The 25,898-nt window shown below is 44.5% G+C and overlaps 1 non-coding gene across 1 annotated transcript; it reads left to right on the plus strand.

Annotated features, from left to right (window-relative positions):
• The first annotated feature begins 7,735 nt into the window (after positions 1–7,735).
• trnaw-cca (transfer RNA tryptophan (anticodon CCA)) lies at positions 7,736–7,807 on the plus strand. Its single transcript has one exon. It is a non-coding gene; the product is annotated as a tRNA-Trp (tRNA).
• Positions 7,808–25,898: the final 18,091 nt, after the last annotated feature.

The raw sequence follows: 25,898 nt of genomic DNA on the forward strand, positions 1-25,898 counted from the left end.
TCACTGGCCTCACTTGTACTGTAACTACCCATACAGATATATTACTGACATCACATTTACTGTAGCTACCCTCTATATATATTACTGACCTCACTTGTCTTTTGCCGACCCTTCCAGATATATCACTAACCTTATTTGTACTCCCGCTGCCCATTCAACTACAACACTGGTCCTCCATTGCCCTACGGCTCCGCTGCAGAAGACTCTCTCTCATTTACAATTCCTTACATCTCATAGCTGCTGGGTACCATCATCCCATATAAATGACGAGTTCAGCATTTCTACAGATTTTTCTATTCATTTAATTCAATACAGAGCATGTAACCTATTTTAGATTAATCCAAAGGTGAAGTTAATGAGAAGGTGCACCATCCGTGGCTAACTAAGGAAGTTAATGATCATATCAAATTAAAAGGAATACTGAAAAGATTAGTTCTAGGCCAGAAGATTGGGAAAATTTTAGAAACCGACAAAGGATGGCTGAGGAAATAATAGAGGGAGAACTTAGAGTATTAGAGTAAACTAGCAAGAAATATAAAAACAGACAGTAAAAGCTTCTACAAATGTATATAAAAAGGAAAAGAGTAGCCAAAGTAAGCATTGGTCCCTTAAGGATGTCACGCTCATGGGAAGTACAGCCATGAAATTACAAAAATAAACTGATGATTTATAAAAATTAGAACATTTTATAAAGGATTGGTATCATTGCTTTCAACAAAATGCAGGACAAAGGCACATGACATTACCATCTCTTGCACTAAAATATCCATCCTTGTCTGGTAGAACTAAAACCAATTAACCCTGTCTGCATTCAAATGAGACAGTTTATCTCACATGGATGTGCGCTACACTCAAAGCAAGCTAAAACAAAGGGATTCACTGATTCAGGTCACAGACCTGAAAGTTAACTCTGCTTCACTCTCCACAGATGCTCCCCGACCTGCTGTGTTCCTCCAGCACTTTCAGCTTTTCTGCCACATACTTCCTCTGCTTTGTCCCAGTGTCCTGTGAAGCTTAGATCCTCTTGTTCCATTCAAGTGGATTATTTTTTCTTGTAGGCTTGCTGCACCTGTGTCATAAATCTTACTTTTGCACATAACAGAAAGTGAGACTAAACCCGATCAGAAAATGCAAATACACTCTCAAAAATAAAAGCATCATTTAATAATATCGACATAATTCCTTGATTGTGGAAAGCTGCAGATTAATATGCATTTGGAAGCTGTATTAAACATAGACAAAGAGAACAATAGGAGCAGGAGTCGGTCATTCAGCCCTTTGAGCCTGCTGTGCCATTCATGGCTGATCACCCAAACTCAGTACGCTGTTCTTGCTTTCTCCCCGTATCCCTTGATTCCTTTAGCCCTCAGAACTATATCTAACTCTTTCTTGAATATATTTAATGATTTGGCCTCAGTTGCTTTCCATGGTAGAGAATTCCACAGATTCACCACTCTCTGGGTGAAGAAATACCTCCTCATCTCAATCCTAGATGGCTTACCCCCTATCCTTAGACTGTGACCCCTTGTCCTGTACTCCCAGCCATCGGGAACATCCTTCCTGCATCTAGTCTGTCCAGTCCTGTCAGAATTTTGTAGGTTTCTATGAGATCCCCTGTCATTCTTCTAAACTCTAGCAAATACAAGCCTAATCGACCCAATCTCTCTTCATACGTCAATCCTGCCATCCCAGGGATCTGGCTGGTGAACCTTCGCTGCACTCCGCCCATAGCGAAAACATCCTTCCTCAGATAAGGAGACCAAAACTGCACACACTATTCAAGGTGTGGTCACAGCAAGGCCTTGTATGATTGCAGCAAGACATCCTTGCTCCTGTACTCGAATCCTCTCGCGATGAAGGCCAACATACCATTTGCCTTCTTAACTGCCAGCTGCACCTGCATGCTTACTGTCAGCGACTCGTGCACAAGAACACCCAGGCCTCGCTGCACCTCCCCCTTTCCCAATCTATTGCCATTCAGATAATAATTTGCTTTCCTCTTTTTGACAACAAAGTGGATGACCTCACATTCATCCACGTTATATTGCATCTGCCATGAATTTGTCCACTCACTCAACCTGTCTAAATCACACTGGAGCTTCTCTGCATCTTCCTCACAGCTCACACTCCCACCCAGCTTTGTGTCATCTGCAAACTTGGATATATTACATTTAATTCCCTCATCTATATCATTAATATATATTGTGAATTGCCTTCATTTAGAAGCTAACTGTTCTATGAAAAGACATGTAACAGGAATTGAAACGATTTCTTAAAGATCCAGGAAATGATGTTTCTCTTCTAGCTACACTGCCAACCTGAAATATGACATCAATAATTATGATCAGCTGCTGCAGAAGCAAAGTGTACGTGAACATGTCGTAGATGAAAAACCAGGACAACAGCACAGATTTCCTCACTAGCCGTGCATTAGTTTTAACATATGTGCAAAACAAACCTTGCAGCCACATGTTAGAGCAGTTCCACTGTGGAATCACCTTTAAACATTTAAAGGACCAGACAAAAAACAGAGCAATCTTTTACGCGAGCTCAAATGTAGGATTTTGTGTGTTTAGTATCTTATTTCATCCAACAATATAAGCACGAATATGTCACGTAAATCTTGTTCACTGCAGTCCCTGCTGCTGTTTGCTGCCTATATTTACAGACTTTAATCTCAGCCTCGTCACCATGTTCTCTAATATATTCAAGGGGCATCAGCAGAGAAAATGTTCACCAAGCATGGCAAGTGCAAGGAAATGTTTATTTATGTCATTATGTTATGAACATAATATACAAATTTTTACATGTGTGAATCATCAAGATGTGTCTTCATAAATGGAACCCCGTCACAATAAACACTGTCACCTTTCAATGTTTAGCAGACAGGTCTGACGGCCTGATGTGTGTGATTCCCATATTAATGTGTTTGTGCAAAGTTCGGGGAAAGATGGAGATATGAATAATTTACAGGGAAATCTTTTAAACATATTACGACATCTCTCACTCACAAAGATCTGCAAACACATGGACTCCAAAAGAACCTGAGTACAAAATCACCTAAAATAAACACAGCCAGAGAGACTCGCAATAACCTGTAGCTCAGGGAAAGTACATGATGTCATGGAAGGGATTCTGTTTCTTTTGTTAAAATATTTTTTGAAGAAGTCAAAATCAAACTGAATAAATGTAGGACCAGTTCTTTTTCAAGAGGACACCAAAAGAACCAATTTGGCAACTATGTTTACTGGTTGTCACATGATTCAAGTTAAATACAGAACAGAAACCCTGGTAACCGGGAGAAATGTGGTTCGTGAAGTCAGTCATGCCCCTTGAATGGACAACCTTGGCAGCAGCAGCGCAAACCTAAGACAGCAGAAAACTCACAACCTTTGGTTGTAGCAGTCAGTGTGTTTTACCTGCTGGAGTGAGCAGCTGATAAAGTTAGCCTGAAGAATCGTCAAGGAAGGAGAGAAGACAACAACCCAGTTTGTTTTCCAGAAAATCTTTAAAAGACCCTGAGAAGTCCACTGAGTTAATTCATCTTATCGCATGTCTTTGAAGAAGGCCTGCTAAAATTAATTCTCAATGCTTTCTGAAAAGAACTGTTCTAAAATACCCTAGTGACCTGTCTACGTATACTCGGAATTTAGACTGTATTCCAGTTTTGGAGCAACATATCTCATCTGATGATTTCTTCAAAAATGAGCAAATAAACAGCCCAAGAGGTTTTTTTTGTCTGTAACAGAGTGCTTAATTTAAAAAAAATCACTTTTATTTTCTCAGCTATCCAGTGTGTGTGTGTGTGCGTGTGGCTCGAAGATAAAAAAAAGGACTTTAAAAGTTGTTCAAGGTGAAAAAGGAACTTTTAAAATTTCCACCTGTGTGTTTATGCTTTACTTCATGACTAGTTAAAACTTGTTCGACAATAAATGGATAATTTTGTTGTTCATTAAAGAAACCTGGTCAGTGTCTTCTATTCTGGGAAAAATAGAGTATATGATTGACTGTATCAGTATGTGGGAAAAGTTCACATAGATGTTGTGACCTCTGGAGAAGTGGGATGAGAATAAAGAGTGCCTTCCTCTGCCCTTTATTGTCACAGCACTTGTGATCTGGCTCAGTAGCTTAATTGGTTCGAGTGTTTGTCTAATAATTAGAAAATCTTGGATTCATATCCTTGCTTCAAAAGTTTAGCTATCAATCATTTACATCCATTTTCTTGTGAACTTTAACTTTTCTTATGAATTTCATTCACAAAAGAAAACAGCTCAGTGGTTGCCTTTGTGAAGGATGTGAGTTTGAAATGGCTGTTCCTGCTCGTACAGATGTTCAGTGCTAATATTTCAACGGCAACTCAATCCCCTACAATTTCTTTGAGAGCAATGTGTTTGCAGTTGCATTTAACCTGGAAAACAGCTCAACATTAATCTCACTGAAGGAAAGTGTGACCGTGTTGTATGTTTCAGAGTGTTTTTGTCGTTTTGTGTCTCTTTTAACCAAAACTATAACACTACTCAAAGTGGAGGGTTGATCCGAGGTTTAGAATATATTATCATTCAGGAGCAAGAAAAATCGAAAGGAACAAAATAAGAAAACCCAGTCTCCAGATTTGAGAATCTGTAGATCCACTTTGGGAAAGTGAATCAGAGCAGAATGAAAGGTGAACTGTCCGACTGCCCAGAATTAGATGACGACACAGCTCAGTCAGCACGTTCCCCTGGTTTATGATGCTGGAACATTCCTCACACAGAAATTATTCAATCAATATTCATCTGCCAAGTCGGTCTGAGGCTGTGCCTCTCTGATCACGTAGAGTTAAAGCAATTCTTCCAGTCAGTTAGTTCAGTTGTCATTTCATGAGAAATTAGAAGTCATCATGACTTCGTCAGTGACCTAATGGTTCAGGTGTCTGAGTGATGTTAATCATGATGTGATGAAATGATTGTATGTTCCAGTCTTTCAGTGGTGGGTTTTCACACTGAGTTGAAACGTGTTGGACATGGTCTGGAAATGTTTCACACCACTCCATTCCCAACAGGCCATGACCTGATGTGATGGAAATTTCATTTACTTACAGAAGCAGCATTTCCATCATTGCACATCTGGCTGCACAGTCAGGATCTGAGCTGAAGGTGACCGTCCTGCCCAAATTTCCATAGAGGCAGAAAAGACATGTGATGGGTTGCTGGCACAAAGTTGGGTGATGAGGTGTTTGAGAGGTTAAGATGATGGATTATTAATTCCTTCTGTTTTACATGTATGAGTTTGAATCCCATCTGCATCAACAGTTTATAAAATGTTCAATACATTGTTTCTTTGTAATTCACCAGCTTTTGCAGAAAGTAGGACTTAAGCTGTTGCAGTACCTTTTAGAAAGATAGTCTAAGTTATTCTGAAGCCATCTTCCAATGTCATCTACATGTAAGCCAGATTTTAAAGGATAAGATATAGTTTTTAAAAGTCACTTCAATCTTACTCAAGTCTTTACGAAGAAGCCAGGTAAATTTTTGATGAAAAGTCATATACATTTAGAGATCTTTTAAAAGCACTTCAATCTTGTTAATAAAAAGTCAGATGTAAATTTAAGAACTCTGATAAGGCCATGCTAAAAAGTTACATGCAATTAAGAAACAAAATACAACATTTAAAATGTCTGAACTCCCTCTGAAAGTTGACCCCTGCTGCTGCCGGTGTCTTCCTGGAATATTGGGGCTGTTGTGTCAACAGAAAAGTCCTTACTGAGCAGGCTCTGAGCCTGTTGGTACCGGCTCTAATCCAACCAAGATAAAAATCAGGGTACATTGTGGGCAATGAGCCCAAATTGCTGAACTACAGGTCCCTGTCACTTCAAAGAGTGGGCTGGTGCGATTATGATCAGTGGCTCCTTCTGAGCACATTTCTCACCGCCACAATTTCCAGATGCTGGTGTTAGTGTGTGCATGTACCGGCAGTTGCAGTGCTGTTCAGACCCTCAATAGAAGTGAAAGTCTCAGAGTTCACCGCTATTGGGGCTGCAAAATCCAGGCCAATATCTCACAGCCCTGTTAGATATGCTCTCCCTCTGTATAAAATCAAACTCCACACATTGTCTTTCACTCACTCCTGTTTCCAGCCCTGATGGTGCAGAAATCCCCTCTCAAAGGTACACAATCCAGTTGATTTCTGATCAAATACCTCCTTCCTCATTCAATAGAGGAAACAGAGACATGAACAGGAGTCAGGTGCAAGAAACTTTCACCAACAGAGCAAAGAAAGGCACCAACAAAAGTCACACCTACGTTCCAAATCATTTCACTGTAATATTCTTTCACTTGTTTTGTAAGATGACTGCAATAAATCTGAAAATGAGCACCACGAGGTTTGTGGTCACTTGTCATTTGTTCTCCTGTGTTTGTCTGTCAGGTTTGCAATTCAGTTTGGATTGGATATTGAAGAGAATCTCTTTTCAAGATGATTGCACATTGTACTGTGTTTAAAGCAACCAACTTGTAAAATGGCAGATAATGAATGTTTCAATACCTGTGTGACCAGATTCTTCCAATGCTTTTCAACAGCTAGATTGATGATGCTTGTAATCTGTATCCTGTGGCGAATGGGAGAGGAGAATAAAAACATGGTGCATGAACAGGACAGACTGTGTAAAATGGGAGCACAGAAATACTGCCACCTCATTGAAGGTTAATGAGATTTATTCTAAGTCAGATACCTGTCCACAATGAACAAGTGAATACATTAATTGTCCACTTTCAATCTAAATGGGACTGAGGTTCCAACAGAGAAGTTTTCTGGAAAACCTGCTGCACTTTTAAAATTGATGAACTTGAAAATCTATTACTAACTTTCAAATAACTGTAGTGATTGTATAGTTCTCATAGTGGAGAGAAGGAGTTGTTTATAAATATAAGCAGAAAGACACATTTGTGGATTGGTGAATGAGCTTTATCTTTCTGAAATGTATTTGCCCATTGGTTGCAGGTCACTGGAAATTCTTTTTTACATTTCAATTGTAGCTGCAGCAGTTAACAGCAAAATGTCTGATTAATCAGAGTAGTGGGTCTGGGAAACAATGAAACATCCGAGACCCTGTAAAACAGAACTCTAAGTAATATTTTAAATAAGGCACTGAACTGACAGAGCGGTAAAGGCCTGCTCAGGTCAGGAAAAAAACCCGACCCGAACCCGACAGAACCACATTGGACCCGAGCCCGACCCGGCCCCAGTATCTCCATTTATTCCCATGCCCTAACCGACCCGAGCCTTCCCCGACCACCGGAATGTTCACTTTACCTGCCTCCTGATTCCGAATCTACAGGAAGCTGCAGCATGAGCGCAATGACATCATAGAGATGCTCACTTCTTCACTGCGCAGACTCAGAGTTTCACTCCTTGACGTCCCAGACTCCCAGCTTCGGTTGGCTTTTCAACTTTTGACACTTATTAAACTCAACTTCCCAGCAGAGCAAAATTTAAGACTTACTGTGTGTGTCACACCCGGACCCAGCCCGACCTGGACCCAGCCTGAACCGAACCTGAGCCAACCTGACCCGAGCCCGAAAGCCCAGAAGAGCGACCCGACACGACGGAACCCGACACAGGTCGCGGGTCCCGTCGGGTTCAGGTGGGATAGCAGGCCTTTCCAGAGCGGAGGTCAGATGAGGATTGAATTAATTTCAATCACTGAATCTAAACAAGAAGTAAATCTGCCAGGAATGGAAGACTTTGCTTTATCTGTGAGCTTGTGGCGCAACGGTAGCGTGTCTGACTCCAAATCAGAAGGTTGCATGTTCAAATCACGTCAGGCTCAGTTATGTTTTCCAGCAGCTCAAGTTCCTGGATTTTCTATCAGAAGAGAGTTCGTTCTTTTGGAATGTTCTTGCATGATGGAATTTCAAGATCAACTTCAGTAGATTAAAGTCCTGATTTCTGGTTCCGTTCCATTTCCAAGCTCAGTTCTTATTTTACACTGTTTTATATCAGAACAATGTTTCAGGGATGTGATGTGTCCATTGTTTGGACAATTGCTCTGTCCACCCAATGTGAGAAATAAAACACAAACCGCCCAGAATGCGGCTCAAACCCATACCTGGCTCTTTCTATAGGCCGCTTAGTTCAGTTGGTTAGGACGCAGTGTTGATAACAACAAGGCTGTGGATTTGATCCCCATGTGCGCTGTCACATGGTCAGTCATTAATCTGACACATTTTTTTAACACTTAAAATCCAACTTTTAGATGCAAACAAGTTTACATAAAGTGTCAGAGGGAACTTATTTTGAATAACATCCATTGCATCTTTGTCACTGGGCTGGAGTAAAACAGAATTCTTTCCAATTATCTTCCATTTGCTGATAAACGTTGAACTCGTGGCCTGTTCTCCATAATGGTCACGAGCAGCAAAAACAGACAGAGCGAGTCTGATCGCCCAGAGATTTGGAAAAGGCTTCAGTTTGGGACAAATGCAGCAAATCAAGTGTTCACCCTGCCCCGAGAGAGTCAAAAACTGGGGAAAAGGACACAAGGAGATGAGAATAAGCTACAGCAGACAATGTAAATATTTCCCATCCTTGATATCTCTCTATTCCAATCCAACCTTCAGAGTTGTGTAAATAATTTCAGTGTAAATTGCGCAATTCGAGAGTCAAAACCAAATGGCGATGCAGAATAAAGGAGAACTGCCAAAACCCCAGATTGAACCAGGGATCTTCAGTCGAACACTCTCCCAACTGAGCTATTTCAGTCTCACAGGCTTGGGATGATAAGTGGCAAATAACATTCGCACCACATAAGTGCCAGGCAATGACCATCTCCAACAAAAGAGAATCTAACCATCTCCCCTTGACATTCAATAACATTACAATCACTGAATCCCCCGCTATGAACTTCATGGAGGTTACCATGGGTAGCCATACAAATAACGTGGCTACAAGAGCAGGTCAGGGGCTTGGAATCCTGAGGTGAGTAATTACGGTGCAGCTGTTGGCTCTCCAATCCCAGGTTTATCAATAAATCCTCTTACAAAAGCCCCAAAGTGTGATATATTCCTCTCACTCATCCATGACTCCTGACTCCCCAAAGCCTGTCCACCAGCCACAAGGCACAAGTCAAGAGTGTGATGGAATACTCTCCACTTGCCTGGATGGGTGCAATTCCAACTCAAGAATCTCAACATGATCCAGGACAAAGCAGCCCGCATGATTGGCACCCCATCTACAAACATTCACTCCCTCCACCATCGGCGCACAGTGGCAGTAGTGTGTCCCGTCTCCAAGATGCACTGCAGCAATGCACCAAGACTCCTTCGACAGCACCTTCCAAACCAGCGACCTTTACCACCTGGAAGGGCAAGGGCAGCAAATGCACGGGATACCACCACCTGCAAGTTCCCCTCCAAGCCACACACCATCCTGACTTGGAACTATATCGCCGTTCCTTCACTGTCGCTGGGTCAAAATCCTGGAACTCCCTTCCTCACAGCACTGTGGGTGTACCTACCCCACATGGACCGCAGTGGTTCAAGAAGGCAGCTCACCGCCAACTTTTCAAGGGCAATTAAGGATGGGCAGTAAATGCTGGCCTAGCCAGCAACGCCCACATCGCATGAATGAATGAATAAAAAAGTGAAGTATCCCTTGTGTCATTGTTTTGGTAGAAAATATAACCCTGGTGGAATTGCCCCTCCCAATCACACCTCACTTCATAGAACAAAGAAAATGGAGAAAATCTATGGCACAGAATGAGACCATTTAGCAAACGTGTCTGTGCCAGCTGAAAAAGAGACACAGTGTGAAATACATTCAAGTATTTATAAAACATTACAACATGTGAGTAATATTCCCCATTGCTTTCTCAGCACTGATGGATTGTGAAATGGGAGACAGCCAGAAGTCCGAGTGATCCACACTGACCCTGAGCTGGGAATGAAATGAGATAAAGTTCAATCTTCAGCAGCGAGATGCTGCAGAGAGTTAAGAGTCCTGAATCAAGGAGATACTTTCTCATACTGCTGTTGAATCTCATTTCAAACACTCCTTGAACTCTCTGCCGAGGAATTCAGAGCTGGAGAATGCCTGTAAAATCAGCCTACAAAGGAAATAAAAGACACCCACCACGGGGCTCAAACTCAAAAACTTGAGATTCAGAGTTTCATGCTTTCATCGACGGAGCTCACTGGGCCTGAGACAGTGTCCCCGTCCTGTCTGTTATTGGACGGTGCAGCTGTTGACTCCATCCCAGAGGCTGAATTTGTTCTGTAAGACATGAACCAGCTTCCTCTCAAATCCCAGGTTTATCAGTAAATCCTCTTCCAAAAGCCCCAAAGTTTGACATATTCCTCTCACACATCCAGAATAAAAGTTACATCTTTTGCTGTTTTTACCTTCCAAACATTGACTTCTATTTTGCTCAGCATTTATTTCTCTCTCCTTTTTATGTTGTGCATTTCCTGATAAAAATTTCATTTCAATTATTTATGAGGGATGAAATGAACAGAAGAGATTTTCTGCAATGGTACCAGGGGTGTGGTACAGAGCGAATGGTTAGGATCTGGAATACACTGCCTGAGAGTGTGCTGGAGGCAGATTCAATCGTGGTTTTCAAAAGGGAATTGGATAAACACCTGAATAGAGAAAATTTGCAGGGTGACAATGAAAGGGCAGAGGAGTGGAATTAGCTGATTTGCTCTTGCAAAGAGCTGTCATGGACATGATGGACTGAATGGTCTCCTTCTGCACTGTAACCATTTGATTCCTTGATTCTAACTCTGTCAAAGTTGTTCTGAACTTGCTCTGCTCCAAGGAGAACAACCCCAGCTTTTCCAGTCTCTGCACATAACTGAAGTTATGAGGAACCATGGGGAACCCACTGTAAACCTTCCTCCAGACAGAAATACAACTGTTCACCACCACACTGTGACCCAGCTGTTCACCATATATATCAATGATTCGGATGTGGGGACCAAATGTAGTATTTCCAAGTTCGCAGATGACTCAAAACTAGGTGGGAATGTGTGTTGTGAGCAAGATGCAAAGCGGCTTCAAGGGGATTTGGACAGACTTAGTGAGTGGACAAGAAAGTGGCACATGGAATATAATGTGCAAAGATGTGAGGTTGTCCACTTTGGTAGGAGAAACCGATGTGCAGATTATTTCTTAAATGGTAAGAGATTAGAAAGTGTAGTTGGACAAAGGGGCCTGGGTGTCCTTGTCAGTAAGTAACTGAAAGCTAACATGCAGGTGCAGCAAGCAATTAGGAAGCCGAATGACATGTTAGACTCTATCGCAAGAGGATTTGAGTACAGGAGTAGTGAAGTCTTGCTTCAATTGTATATAACCTTCGTTGGAATGCACTTTGGAATACTGTGTGCAGTTTTGGTCCCCTTACCTTAGGAAGGATATCATTGCCATCGAGGGAGTACAACGAAGGTTCACCAGACTTGTTCCCGGGATGGCGGGACTGTCCTATGAAGAGAGATTGGGGAAACTGGGCCTGTATTCTCTGGAGTTTCGAAGAATTAGAGGTGATCTCATTGAAACTTACCATATATTTAAAGGGATAGACAGGGTAGATGAAGCTATTTCCTGTGGTTGAGGAATCTAGAACCAGGGGACACAATTTCAACATAAGGGGAAAGCCGCTTCGGACAAAGATGAGGAGAAATTTCTTTACTCAGAGGGTTGTGAATCTTTGGAATTCTCTACCCCAGAGGGCTGTGGAAGCTCAGTCATTGAGTATGTTTAAAGCAGAGATTGACAGATTTCTAAATACAAATGACATGGGGCATATGGAGATAGTGTGGGAAAAAGGCATTGAAGTGGACGATCAGCCATCAACATATTGAATGGCGGGGTAGGCTCGATGGGCTGAATGGCCTACTCCTGCTCCTATGTTCCTATCAGTCTGCAAACTTCATACCCATTCTGTCATTGTCCCTTTTATTCCATGGGCTTCAGTTTTACTGGCAGTCTAGTATGTGACATCATCAAGTAGGTTTTCAATAAGTTAAATGAGGAGAAATTGTTTCCAGTGGCAAAAGGCTCAGTAACCAGAGGATGTATTTATCAGGTGATTGAGAGAAGAACCAGAGGCGAAATGAGGAATGATTTTTTATACAGTGATGTGTTGTGATCTGGAATGCACTGTCTGATCAGGACTTGAAAGCAGATTCAGTAGTAACTTTGAAAAGCAATAGGGATAAATACTGGAAGGAAAATGTACAGATTACAGGAAAAAGCTGAGCAGTCGGACTAATTGGATAGCACCACCAAAGAGACAGCACTGACACAACGGACCAAATGGTCTCCTTCTTTGGGTATCAGTCTATGGTTTTATGAACATAATGTTGGTACAATTGCCTGAGTTGGAAGGGAAGTGAACCCAGATTCCGGGTATTCTAAACACCAGACCCAAACCAACTGAACAAGCCTGTTGTTTAATCTCTGTTTTTCACACCAGCTTCTCCTCGCTCATTCTGTGTTTCCTGCCTGGTCTGCTCCTCTGACCTTCATTCCTGACACTCCATGGAGAATGGCTAACTCACTGCGCCTCTCACTCACACCGTCACTCCACCCCTTCACCCACTTCCAATCCTCTCTGTTGAACAGTACCTCACATCTGCTCCTCTGCTCCATTAATATAAAAGGAAAACAATTTCAAACAGACATTTCCAGACAGTGAACGTTCCAGTAAGACAAGGTAAAGATCAGATTCATTCACTTTAAACGCAGAGAGAGCAACTCCCCCTATTCAGTCTAAGGAGCGGATGTCGTTTCTCTCCCATTAGTCTTAGAGACATGGGCCAGAATTTTAAGGGACCGTTGGAGACGGGAATGGAGGGTGGGGAGGGGGAGGGGGGTGTATAAAATAGGGATGGAAGACGTCAGACCGGATTTTTCTGTCGGCGGCTGACATGGAGGGCAGACTTCGCACATCCACACGGCAAGAAGGCATTTAAAGTGTTTATGAGTCCAATTGTCAGCAATTTTATTCACTGGATCCAATTGAACGAATAGTGCACGGGAACCACGGGGCTTCAGAGCCTCGCCTGGTTAAAGGAGGTGACTGGAAGGTGGGAGCTGAGTGTTGGCTTCACTGGGAAGCTATCGGGTGAGGCAGCGTCACTTGGCAGCAAGGGTGGAGGGGGAAAGGGCATCGGGAAACACTGTCAGGAGTGGGGGCCAATGTGCCAGCTCTGCAGGGTGAGCCACACCAGGGTGTCATTGGGGCAGTGCCACCTCATTGAGGATGACAAATGAGGTAAATGTGGCTGGGTGTTGTTTACTGTAAAGGCCTTGCACTCAGGGAGGGGCAACCTGTCATGGGCCTCATTCACCCTGGATTCGAGGCCCCCATTGGAGAGGTGGAGGAGTCGAGCGGGAGGGAGGGAGGCGCAGGCACCGGCAGGGACACCACAGCAGCTTGGGGGCCCACAGGAGGGACAGCCTCGAACAGGAGGCTGGAGAAGGAGGCAGAGGAACAGGTCAGCCGAGGTTGAACTACCTGCAGATGTCCGAGTGACAGTGTCTCCTCAGACTGCGCCTCTCCACGGAGGTTGTCACTGATCCCTCTGCCATGATGGGACTTGGTGGGCACCTGATGCCAGTGACACTGAAGGTCACCGTGCCACTGAACTTCTACACAAGCAGATCATTGCCGGGATCCACTGGAGATATGTGTGGAATCTCACAGTCTGTGGTGAATCAGTGCATCAAGGAGGTCACCAATGTCCTGTTCAGGAGGGCCGGCGATTATGTGCACATTGATCCAAACAGTCAAGCTGAGAGGGCTATATGATTCGGGGCCATCGCTGGATTCCCCCAGGTGTAGGGTGTCATTGACTGCACCCATGTGACCATCAAGGCTCCCGCAGACCAGCCAGCAGCCTTCAACAGGAAGGGCTTCCACTTGCTCAGTGTGTAACTGGTCTGTGACCATCACAAATGGATCCCGGGAAGCAGCCACAACGCCTGCATACCAAGGCAGTCGCAGGTACCAGAAATTTTCCGTGGCCCCATGCGCTTTCTGAGATGGATCCTTGGAGTCAAGGGCAACCCAGTGAGAACATGCGTACTGACGCCTGTGAGGAACCCACACAAGAATGCAGAGGAGAGGTACAACACCTGCCACGGGTCAACCCGAGCGACCATCAAAGAGGCCTCCTGAAGATGAGATTCAGGCACTTAGATTTTTCCTGTGGAGCCATTCAGTATGTCCCGGCGAGGGTCTCGCATATCGTGGTGGTTTTCTGTGCACTGCACAATCTGGCATGACAGAGGGGTGATGTGTTGACTCGTGAGGATATCATGGAGTGTGATGTCTCCTCTGATGATGAGGATGTGGAGGAGGATGCTGCTCAGGCAGTGCCAGATGAAGGACCTCAGGCACAGCAGGAAAGCCTCCATGAGATACACACAAGGGAGACACGAGACACCCTTATACATTTACGTTTCCTTTGAGCCTTACCAACTTCTGGAACCAAGGCAATAAAGCCTGAGCTTTAAGCAGCCCTGTTGTCACCTCTTTCCTTCTACACTACAGCGCCCAGGTACACATTGCACACTGGCAAGGCCGAAGCTTTGTGAACTCAAGGCTTGATCCCTCACTTCCAGCCCCTTGGGAGGAAGGGTTGAAATGAAGTCCCAAAGGGCATCAACAATAGGAAGGAGACATAGTGAGAGAACATCATTTCTTTATTCCGTGTGACACCAAACACAACCCTATCCATCTGGAATGTACATTCACCCGTGAACCCCTCAGTGAATCTAGGTGCTCTTCTTAAATTTTTTCCGGGTGTTCCTACCTGCTGCTTCCCCTGCTCTGTCAGCTGAGGTGGAGAAAGGCTGCTGACCTTGCTGCCCCATGGCTTGGGATGACATTGGTGGCCGTCCTCTTGTTGCCTGAGGCCTGGAGGGCCCTGGCACACTGAGCGCCTCCTGCACAGGTACAGGGACCCCCTCTGTCATCGAGGGTGATGGAGGCAGGCACTGGCATCACTGGTGTCACTGGCAGAGGGACTTTGGAATTACCGTCCACACCAGGAGCACCCTGAGAGGAGACCCCAGATGTAGCAGCCAGCTGCTCCTCCCTCTTATAAGACACACTTGTACCTCCCTGCTGACGTGAGAGGGATGTGGACCTGGTGGAGAGTTCAGGTGCGTCGTCCCCCCTCTCACCTTGTCACCACTGGATGGAGCTCATGGACAAAGCGATGGAGTGCAGGTCTGTGCACATATCCGGCAGCCACTGATTGGTCGGCTGGATATGGTTCTCCATGAGAGTCACTAATCTCTCAATGGAGGAAGCCAGACACACCCCCATCAGAGACAGTGCAGCACCCAAGGCCTGGATGGACTCCTCCATCATTCGAGCTTGGGTACACATAGCCTGTGGCAACTCTGCCATATGTTGCCTGACCTCTCACTGCAGCTGCAGCATTTCCCGTATTTCTGGTGACACCAGAGGCACGTCATCAGCCTGGGGAACAGCATGGGCCTGGCCTCCCACAGATCACCAACTGCCAGTGGCCTCGGCTGTCACAGCCTCCGCCAGCTGCCTGGGCCTGCCTGTAATGTGCTCATCAGTTTGTATGCCAGAATCTAACCGCGAACGGATACCCACCAACGTGAGGGTTTCTGTGCTGGTGGAGGGTGCAGGGGAATGAGGTGATGGTGCACCCTCTGAGGCTCCCTCCTCCTTCTCAGACATGTCCGGCTGTCCCCCAGTCTCTCCAGCTCTTTGCTTTTGTCGTTCATCCTAGCCTGCATGTGAAAACAGGGACATTGAAGTGTTAGGGTCTTCACATTGTGACATTCCAACCACCCCTACTGTGCAGCTCCATTGATGCAGTGGTGAACAGATGAGCAGTGTGGATCCTTTGCAGCAGATGCTCCCTTGTGCCCCAGGAGATGCTCACTCACTCTCTTGGGTAGGTGACCCTGTCTCTCCATCAGCTATGGAGCAGCTGCATTGCTGCCCGGCCAGTTCCATGGCCTCCTCCTCCATCGGGATGAGGACATGGAGATAAGGCATCCACCGCCAGTCTTGACACGCTCTTTCCAATTGTGGGATGTCTTCTCCTGCAGCCACAATGATGAACAAAGTTAGTCTCCCAGCGGGGACAAGCCCAACATCTCAGATGGTGATAGTACAGCAGTCCATGATGGGGACACACGTATTCCTCCTGCATGTGGCCCCTCTCTAGGGACTGTGTGAGGTTATACAATGACTGACGTGCGCCTCACACCGAAATGCAGCCAAGCCTCAGGCAGCATGTCCTGCTGCCCTTCCCCAATACACATGACTGGGTGGTCACTCCCTTTCCACCAAACTCTCCCTCTCACTCTGCCACATGCAATGTCCAAAGTGTTTTGAGTTGTCGCCTGAGCAGCCTGGATCTGGTCATTGACCCACTTCCTGTACTGGATCCATGTCCTGGGGGTGACCCCACGTCTGCTGACCTCACCAACTATCTCCAGCTAGCTTTGCTTGGTCTGGTGGACAGGTCTCCACCTCCCATCCCTGGGGAAGAGGATCTTCCACCTTTCTCTTACCACCTGGAGGAGAACCTGCAGGGAGGCATTGCTAAACCGTGAGACCATGGTCACTGCAGGCTCGCATTCAGCTCCTTACTCAACAGGCAACAGAAGCAGCAGAACGGATCCTGGGACAGCAGAGGCAGCAGAACGGGTCCTGGGACATCAGAGGCAGCAGAACGTGTCCTGGGGCAGCAGAGGGCTCTCAGGAAGACACTCCTTTAAACCAGGCAGCAGTGAATGCAGGGCTGGCAGCCCTTTAAATATGGTGCCAGCACCTGCCGTTGTGTCAGATGTCGGTGCCATCGGAACCTCGTTCCCTGCCTCTGGTCCTTGTTTACATGGGCCCCACGCCTCCCCTTCATTAATTGGTCGGCTGCTCCGTGATCGGGGTCTGTCGGCCACATTTCACTCGTGTGGTGACGACACCCGCTTCCGGTGTCTCTGCCGAGAGCCGCACCGTTATTTTAAAATTCAGCCCATGGGGTCAAGAGTGGAAAATCTCCCCTCTGATTCTCTCTACTTAAACTGATGGAGACACCAAATTAAAACTGATGAAACCAGGGATTGTATCCTGGTTCTTCAATCTAGTGTTCTCCCAACTGAGCTATTCCATCCTCACTGTGAACTCATCTTCATTGGAGACAAATATAACTCCAGGTGGAATTTCCCACCCGTTCATTCCTCACTTCAGGGGAATGGGACCCGACCAGATCGCGGAACTCAGATTATGTTAATGTTCTGCTCTTGATATCTTGTGTTTGAGACACTTTTATTCAGGTTCATGGAAAAATTCTTCCATCATCCCTTCTCCCACATTCTCGCTCTCATTCATTCTTTATTCCTCACAATCCAGAAAGGGGGAGGAATCAGAGCTCACCTCCAAACCCTCTGCACACAGACCTCTGTCTGTCACCCTGCTTGATCCAAGAGACCAGTCAATAAATTACACTCTTTATAAACACAGAAAGCTGCCTCACAGTGTTGGACACAGAGTTAAATACACTGAAGTCTTTTGAAAAAAGTTCATCTTATGGGTTGTGTAATGATGGAAATATATCTTCTCTAAGTAAATGAAACAGGGAATGGAGCGGTGTGAAACATGTCCAGACCATGTCCAACACGTTTCCACTCAGTGTGAAAACCCACCACGGAAAGAGTGGAACATACAATCATTTGATCACATCATGATTAACATCATTCAGACGCCTGAACCATTAGGTCACTGCAGCTGGCTGCACAGCCAGGAGTTGTGCTGAAGGTGACAGCCATGTTTGTGCAACTGTTAAGGTGGCTGGATGACTAATCCATTATGTTCTGCACGCATGGGTTCGAATCCCATCCTTGCAGTTACTTTGTGAGCTGTGTCGTGCATTGTTTCCAATGGGGGACTTTTTGCATAATGTCAGACTGGAAACCTGTTCTTGTCAATTTCCAGATGGTGATTCCAGAATTGTTTATACTTTATTAAAATTGAGACAGACAATTGGAATTCTTCACCCAAATTGGACTGGAATGAAGATCAAATTGGGATCACGAAACGGAGCAAGATTTTCCCTCCCTCCCTTCCTTCCATCTTTACTTTCTCTGGATTTACACCAAGTGAAAGACGAACGGGAAAAGCAAATGGCGAGGGAGCAGAAGCAGAACGTTATCCTTCGGAAAGAAATTTATTACCAAATCTTCTTGATAGATTAAGTAAATGAGCAATGCTTTGACAGATGGAGTTTAAAATGTGGGGTCATGTAGTACTGACGAAATATAGATCAGAGTGTTTTTTTGTAAGAGGTGAGATGTTAGAAACTGTGGAGGAGCCGAGACCCGAATACAGAATTACTAAAAGCTAGTGGACTGGGAGAAAAATAATGTGAAAAGCGAACGGAATATGAAGTTTGGAACTCATGTTGCAGTGATATTAAGCTCTGTGCTCCTGAAACGAATGTCCAAGCCCAGATTCTGGGGAATCTGTGGAGAGTGATATGTTTTTTATTCATTCTTGGATGTGAGTATTGCTGATCAGGCGAGCATTTACTACCCATCCCTAATTGCCCTTGAGAATGTAGTGGTGAGCTGCAGTCTTGAACTGCTGCAGTCCATGTGGTGCAGGAACACCCACACTGCCGTTCGGGAGGGAGTTCCAGGATTGTTACCCAACAACAGTGAAGCAATGGCGAAAGAGTTCCAAGTCAGGATGGTGAGTGACTTGGAGGGAAACCTGCAGATGGCGAGTTCCCATGCATCTGCTGCCCTTGACCTTCGAGGTGGTAGAGTTTACGGGTTTGAAAGGTGCTGTTGAAGGACACTTGGCGAGTTACTGCAGTGCATATAGAGATGGTACACTCTGCAGCCACTGTGTACTGGTGGGGGAGAGAGTGAATGTTTAAGGTGGTGGGTTAGGTGGTGATCAAGTGGGCTGCTTTGTCCTGGATGGTATTGAGCTTCTTGAGTGTTGTTGAGTGGGATGTATTCCATCACACTCCTGACTTGTGCCTTGGTGGTGGTGGACAGGTTTCGATGTATCAGGAGGTGAGATACTTGCTGCAGAATTCCTAATCTCTGACCTGCGCTTATAGCCGCAGCACAGATGTGACTGCTCCAGTTTAGTTTCCGGTCAATGGTAACCCCCAACATAATGATGGTGGGGGATTCAGCAATGATAATGCTTCTGAATATCAAAAGGAAGATTTTTTTCTCTCTCTCATTGGAGATGTTCACTGCTTGGCACTTGTGTGGCCAAAAGGTTGCTTGTCGCTTATCAGCTCAAGCCTGAATATTGTTGCCTGTAGGCACAGACTGCTTCAACTGAGGAGTTGTGAATCATCACATAACATTCCCACTTCTGACTTATTTTGAAGGGAAAGTCGTCAATGAAACAGCTGAGGATGTTTGGGTCTACGACACTACCCTGAGAAGCTACTGAAGCAATGTCCTGGGCTGAGATGATTGGCCTCCACGAACCACAACCATCTTGTTTTGTGCGAGGTACGACTCCAGCAAGTGGAGAGTTTCCCCCCTGATTCCCATTGACTTCAATTTTGCTCGGGATCCTTGATGCCACACTCACTCAAGGGCAATCGCTGTCACCTCTCCTCTGGAATTCCACTCTTCCGTCTCTGTTAGGAGCAAGCTGCAATGAGGTCATAAGAACAGAAGATCAGACGAACTAGTAGCAGGAGTAGGCCATTTGGCCCCTCGAGCTTGCTCCGCCATTCAATAGGATCATGGCTGACCTGATCATGACCACAACTCCACTTTCCTGCCTGCCCACATAACCCTTGGCTCTCTTGTAGATAAAAATCTTGAAGACATTCAATGACCCAGCCTCCACTGCTCTCTGCGGTAGAGAATTCCAAAGATTAATGACCCTCTGAGAGAAGAAATTCCTACTTAAATGAAAAACCCCTGAATCTGAAACTGTGTCTCCTAGTTCTAGATTCCACCACGAGGGGGAAACATCCTCTCAGCATCTACCCTGTCAAGTCCCCTCAGAATCTTAAATGTCTCAAGACATTCACCTCTCATTTTTCTCAGCTCCAATGAATATCGGTCCAACCTGCTCAACTTTCCTCAAACGACAACCCCTTCATCACTGGAATAAATCTAGTGAACCTTCTCTGAACTGCCTCCAATGCAAGTATATCCCTCCTTAAATAAGGAAACCAATACTGTACACAATACTCTCGGTGTGGTTTCACCAACACCATGTACATTTGTAGCAACACTTCTCTCCTTTTATACTCCATCCCCCTTGCAATAAAGGGTAACATTCCATTTGCCTTCCTAATTATTTGCTGTACCTGCATGGTAACTTTTTGTGATTCATGTTCGAGGAAACCCAGATCCTTCGACACCGCAGCATTCTGTAATCTCTCACAATTTAAATAATATTTTCCTGTTCTATTCTTCCTACCAAAGTGGATAACCTCACATTTTCCCACATTCTACTCTATCTGCCAAATTATTTCCTGGAGCTGAGAGACCCTGGCAGAACCTAAACTGAGCATCGATGATCAGATTATTGTTAAGTGTGTGGTGCTTGATAGCACTGTTGGTGACATCTTCCATCACTTTGCTGATGATTGATAGTAGACTGATGGGGCGGCAATTGGTCAGATTGGATTTGTCCTGCTTTTTTACGGACAGGGCACACCTGGGCAATTTTCCACATTGTTGAGTAGATGCCTGTGTTGTAGCTCTACTGGAACAGCTTGGCTGAGGGCGCAGCTAGTTCTGGAGCACAAGTCTTCAGTACTAGAGCCGGAATATTGTTAGGGCCCATAGTCTTTGCTGTACTGAGTGCCTTCAGCTGTTACTTGCTATCATGTGGAGTGAAGCGAATTGGCTGAAAACTGGAAGCTGTGATGCTGGGGACCTCAAGAGGCCGAGATGAATCATCCACTGAGCAATTTCTGACTGAAGATGGTTTCAAATGCTTCAGCTTCATCTTTTGCACTGACGTGCTCGGCTCCACCAACATTGAGGATAGGGATGTTTTTGGAGCCTCCTCATCTGGTTCGTTATTTAATTGTCCTCCACCTTTCATGACAGGATACCTAGTTTCTCAGGGCAGTGTCCTAGGCCCAACCATCCTCAGCTGTTTCATTGATGGCTTTCTCTTCAACATAAGTCAAAAGTGGGAATGTTCGCTGATGATTCACAACTCCTCAGATACTGAAGCAGTCTGTGCCTGCAAGCAGCAAGACCTGAACAACATTCAGGATTGAGCTGATAAGTGACAAGCAACATTCTTTGATCTGATCCTGAGGGAGATATCCGTGGTGGGATGTATGGAGAGTGATTTTGAAGAGGATGTCTGAGCCTGGAGGGCAGAATCTGTGGAGAGTGATCCTGAAGTGGGTGTCCGAACCTGGAATGGCGGGATTTGTGGAGAGTGATCCTGAAGTGGGTGTCCGAGCCTGGAATGGCGGGATCTGTGGAGAGTGATCCTGATGAGTGTGTGTAAACCTGGAATGGAAGCTTTCTGTGGAGGTACAGGAAGAGGCCATTCATTCCCAGTATTTTATAAAGGTTTAGCATAACTTATATGCTTTTACTCTATGCCTCTATTAATAAAGCCAAGTGTCCTGTTTGCTGTTAGTTACCTTTTCAATCCTTCTAACATTGGTGTACATTGTCTCTCTGCTCCTGCAGCCAGTTTAGAATTGTAATGTTTCATTTATATGGCATTCTTCCTTCCAAATTGTATCACTTCACAATTCTCTGTGTTAAATTTCATCTGTTATGTGAAAGCCCATTTTACCATTTTTTTTAAGTTCCCCTGAAGTGTGTTACGATCACTGGCATAGGACAAAATTCCTGAGCATTCTTTGACGCTCTCTCCATAGACAGAGCAATCTTTTACGCGAGCTCAAATGTAGGATTTTGTGTGTTTTCTATCTTATTTCACCCACCAATATAAGCACAAATATGTCACGTAAATCTTGTTCACTGCAGTCCCTGCTGCTGTTTGCTGCCTATATTTACAGACTTTAATCTCAACCTCATCACCATGTTCTCTAATATATTCAAGGGGCATCAGCAGAGAAAATGTTCACCAAGCATGGCAAGTGCAAGGAAATGTTTATTTATGTCATTATGTCATGAACATAATGTACAAATGTTTACATGTGTGAATCATCAAAATGTGTCTGAATAAATGGAACCCCGTCACAATAAACACTGTTACCTTTCAATGTTTAGCGGACAGGTTTGACGGCTTGATGTGTGTGATTCCCTCATTAATATGTTTGCAGAAAGTTCGGTGAAAGACGTAGATATGAATAATTTATCGGGATATATTTTAAGCATATCTCCACATCTCTCACTCACAAAGATCTGCAAACACATGGATTCAGAAAGAACCTGAGTGCAAAATCACCTAAAATAAACACAGACAGAGAGTCTTGCAATAACCTGTAGCTCAGGGAAAGTACATGATATTATGGAAGTGATTCTGTTTCTTTTGTTAAAATATGTTTTGAAGAAGTCATAATCAAACTGAATAAATGTAGGACCAGTTCTTTTTCAAGAGGGCACCAAAGAGCCAATTTGGCAACTATGTTTACTGTTTTTCACATAATTCAAGTTAAATATAGAACAGAAACCCTGGTAACAGGGAGATGTGGTTAGTGAAGTCATTCGCGCCCCTCGATTGGACAAGCTCGGCAGCAGCAGCGTGCACCTAAGACAGCAGAAAACTCACAAGCTTTTGGTTGTAGAGTCAGTGTGTTTTACCTGCTGGAGTGAGCAGCTGATAAAGTTAGCCTGAAGAAGTGTCAAGGAAGGAGAGAGACCACAACCCAGCTTGTTTTCCAGAAAATCTTTAAAAGATCCTGAGAAGTCCAGTGAGTTAATTCATCTTGTTACATGTCTTTGAAGAAGGCCTGCTAAAATTAATTCTCAATGCCTTCTGAAAAGAACTGTTCTAAAGTACCCTAGTGACCTGTCTACGTATACTCAGAACTGAGACTATATTCCAATTTTGGAGCAACGTATCTCATCTGATGTTTTCTTCAAAAATGAGCAAGTAAATTGCCCAAGAGTTTTTTTTTGTGTTTGTAACAAAATTTAATTTAAAAAAAAAAAATCCCTTTTATCTTTTCAGTTAACCGGTGTATGTATGTGCGCGCATGTGGCTCGAAGATTTTAAAAAAAACTTTCAAAGTAAAGGTGGAAAGGGATTTTAAAATTTCCACCTGTGTGTTTATGCTTTACTTCATGACTAGTTAAAACTTATTCGACAATAAATTAATCATTTTGTTGTTCATTAAAGAAACCTGGTCAGTGTCTTCTATTCTGGGAAAAATAGAGTATATGATTGACTGTTTCAGGAAGTGGGAAAAGTTAAAATAGATGTTGTGACCTGTGGAGAAGTGGGATGAGAAGTTGTCACAGCATTTGTGATCTGTCTTTGCAGCTTTGTTGGCTCGAGTGTTTGTCTAATAATCAGAAAATCTTGGATTCATATCCTTGCTTCAAAAGTTTAGCTATCAATCGTTTACATCTGTTTTCTTATGAACTTTAACTTTTCTTATGAATTTTATTCATACAAGAAAACAGCTCAGTGGTTGCCTTTGTGAAGGATGTGAGTTTGAAATGGCTGTTCCTGCTTGTACAGATGTTCAGTGCTAATATTTCAACGGCAACTCAATCCCCTACAATTGGTTTGAGAGCAATGTGTTTGCAGTTGCATTTAACCTGGAAAACAGCTCAACATTAATGTCACTGAAGGAAAAAGAACAAAGATAATTACAGCACAGGAACAGGCCCTTCGGCCCTCCTAGCCTGCGCCGATCCAGATCCTCTCTCTAAACATGTCGCCTATTTTCTAAGGTTCTGTATCTCTTTTCTTCCTGCCCATTCATGTATCTGTCTAGATACATCTTAAAAGACTCCATCGTGCCCGAGTCTACCACCTCCGCTGGCAACGCGTTCCAGGTGCCCACCACCCTCTGCGTAAAGAACTTTCCACGCATATCCCCCTAAACATTTCCCCTTTCACTTTGAAGTCGTGTCCTCTAGTAATTGAAACCCCCACTCTGGGAAAAAGCCTCTTGCTGTCCACCCTGTCTATACCTCTCATGATTTTGTACACCTCAATCAGGTCCCCCCTCAACCTCCGTCTTTCTAATGAAAATAATCCTAATCTACTCAACCTCTCTTCGTAGCTAGCGCCCTCCATACCAGACAACATCCTGGTGAACCTCCTCTGCACCCTCTCCAAAGCATCCACATCCTTTTGATAATGTGGCGACCAGAACTGTACACAGTATTCCAAATGTGGCCGAACCAAAGTCCTATACAACTGTAACATGACCTGCCAACTCTTGTACTCAATGACCCGTCCGATGAAGGAAAGCATGCCGTATGCCTTCTTGAGCACTCTATTTACCTGCGTTGCCACCTTCAGGGAACAGTGGACCTGAACACCCAAATCTCTCTGGACATCAATTTTCCCCAGCACTTTTCCATTTACTGTATTGTTCACTCTTGAATTGGATCTTCCAAAATGCATCACCTCGCATTTGCCCTGATTGAACTCCATCTGCCATTTCTCTGCCCAACTCTCTAATCTATCTATATTCTGCTGTATTCTCTGACAGTCCCCTTCACTATCTGCTACTCCATCAATCTTAGTGTCGTCTGCAAACTTGCTAATCAGTCCACCTATACTTTCCTCCAAATCATTAATATATATCACAAACAACAGTGGTCCCAGCACGGATCCCTGTGGAACACCACTGGTCACACGTCTCCATTTTGAGAAACTCCCTTTACTGCTACTCTCTGTCTCCTGTTGCCCAGCCAGTTCTTTATCCATCTAGCTAGTACACCTTGGACCCCAAGCGCCTTCACTTTCTCCATCAGCCTGCCATGGGGAACCTTATCAAACGCCTCACTGAAGTCCATGTATATGACATCGACAGCCCTTCCCTCATCAATCAACTTTGTCACTTCCTCAAAGAATTCTAATAAGTTGGTAAGACATGACCTTCCCTGCACAAAACCATGTTGCCTATCACTGATGAGCCAATTTTCTTCCAAATGGGAATAGATCCTATCCCTCAGTATCTTCTCCAGCAGCTTCCCTACCACTGACGTCAGGCTCACCGGTCTATAATTACCTGGATTATCCCTGCTACCCTTCATCTGTTAAGGCCCCAACTATTTCCTCTCTCGCTTCCCTCAGTAACCTGGGATAGATCCCATCCAGACCTGGGGACTTGTCCACCTTAATGCCCTTTAGAATACCCAACACTTCCTCCCTCCTTATGCCGACTTGACCTAGAGTAATCAAACATCTGTTCCTAACCTCAACATCCGTCATGTCCCTCTCCTCGGTGAAGACCGATGCAAAGTACTCGTTTAGAATCTCACCCATTTTCTCTGAGTCCAAGCATAACATTCCTCCTTTGTCCTTTAGTGGGCCAATCCTTTCTCTAGTTACCCTCTTTCTCCGTGTTGTGACCGTGTTGTATGTTTCAGAGTGTTTTTGTCGTTTTGTGTCTCTTTTAACCAAGACTGTAACACGACGCAAAGGGGAGGGTTGATCCGAGGTTTAGAATATATTTGTCAGTCAGGAGCAAGAAAAATCAAAAGGAACAAAATAAGAAAACCCAGTCTCCAGATTTGAGAATCTGTTGATCCACTTTGGGAAAGTGAATCAGAGCAGAATGAAGGGTGAACTGTCCGACTGCCCAGAAGAGATGAAGACACAGCTCAGTCAGCATGTTCCCCTGGTTTATGATGCTGGAACATTCCTCACACAGAAATTATTCAATCAATACCCATCTGCCAATTCGGTCTGAGGCTGTGCCTCTCTGATCATGTGGAATTAAAGCAATTCTTCCAGTCAGTTAGTTTAGTTGTCA

This window comes from Heterodontus francisci, chromosome 28 (assembly GCF_036365525.1).
Source record: "Heterodontus francisci isolate sHetFra1 chromosome 28, sHetFra1.hap1, whole genome shotgun sequence".
NCBI classification, from domain to species: domain Eukaryota; kingdom Metazoa; phylum Chordata; class Chondrichthyes; order Heterodontiformes; family Heterodontidae; genus Heterodontus; species Heterodontus francisci.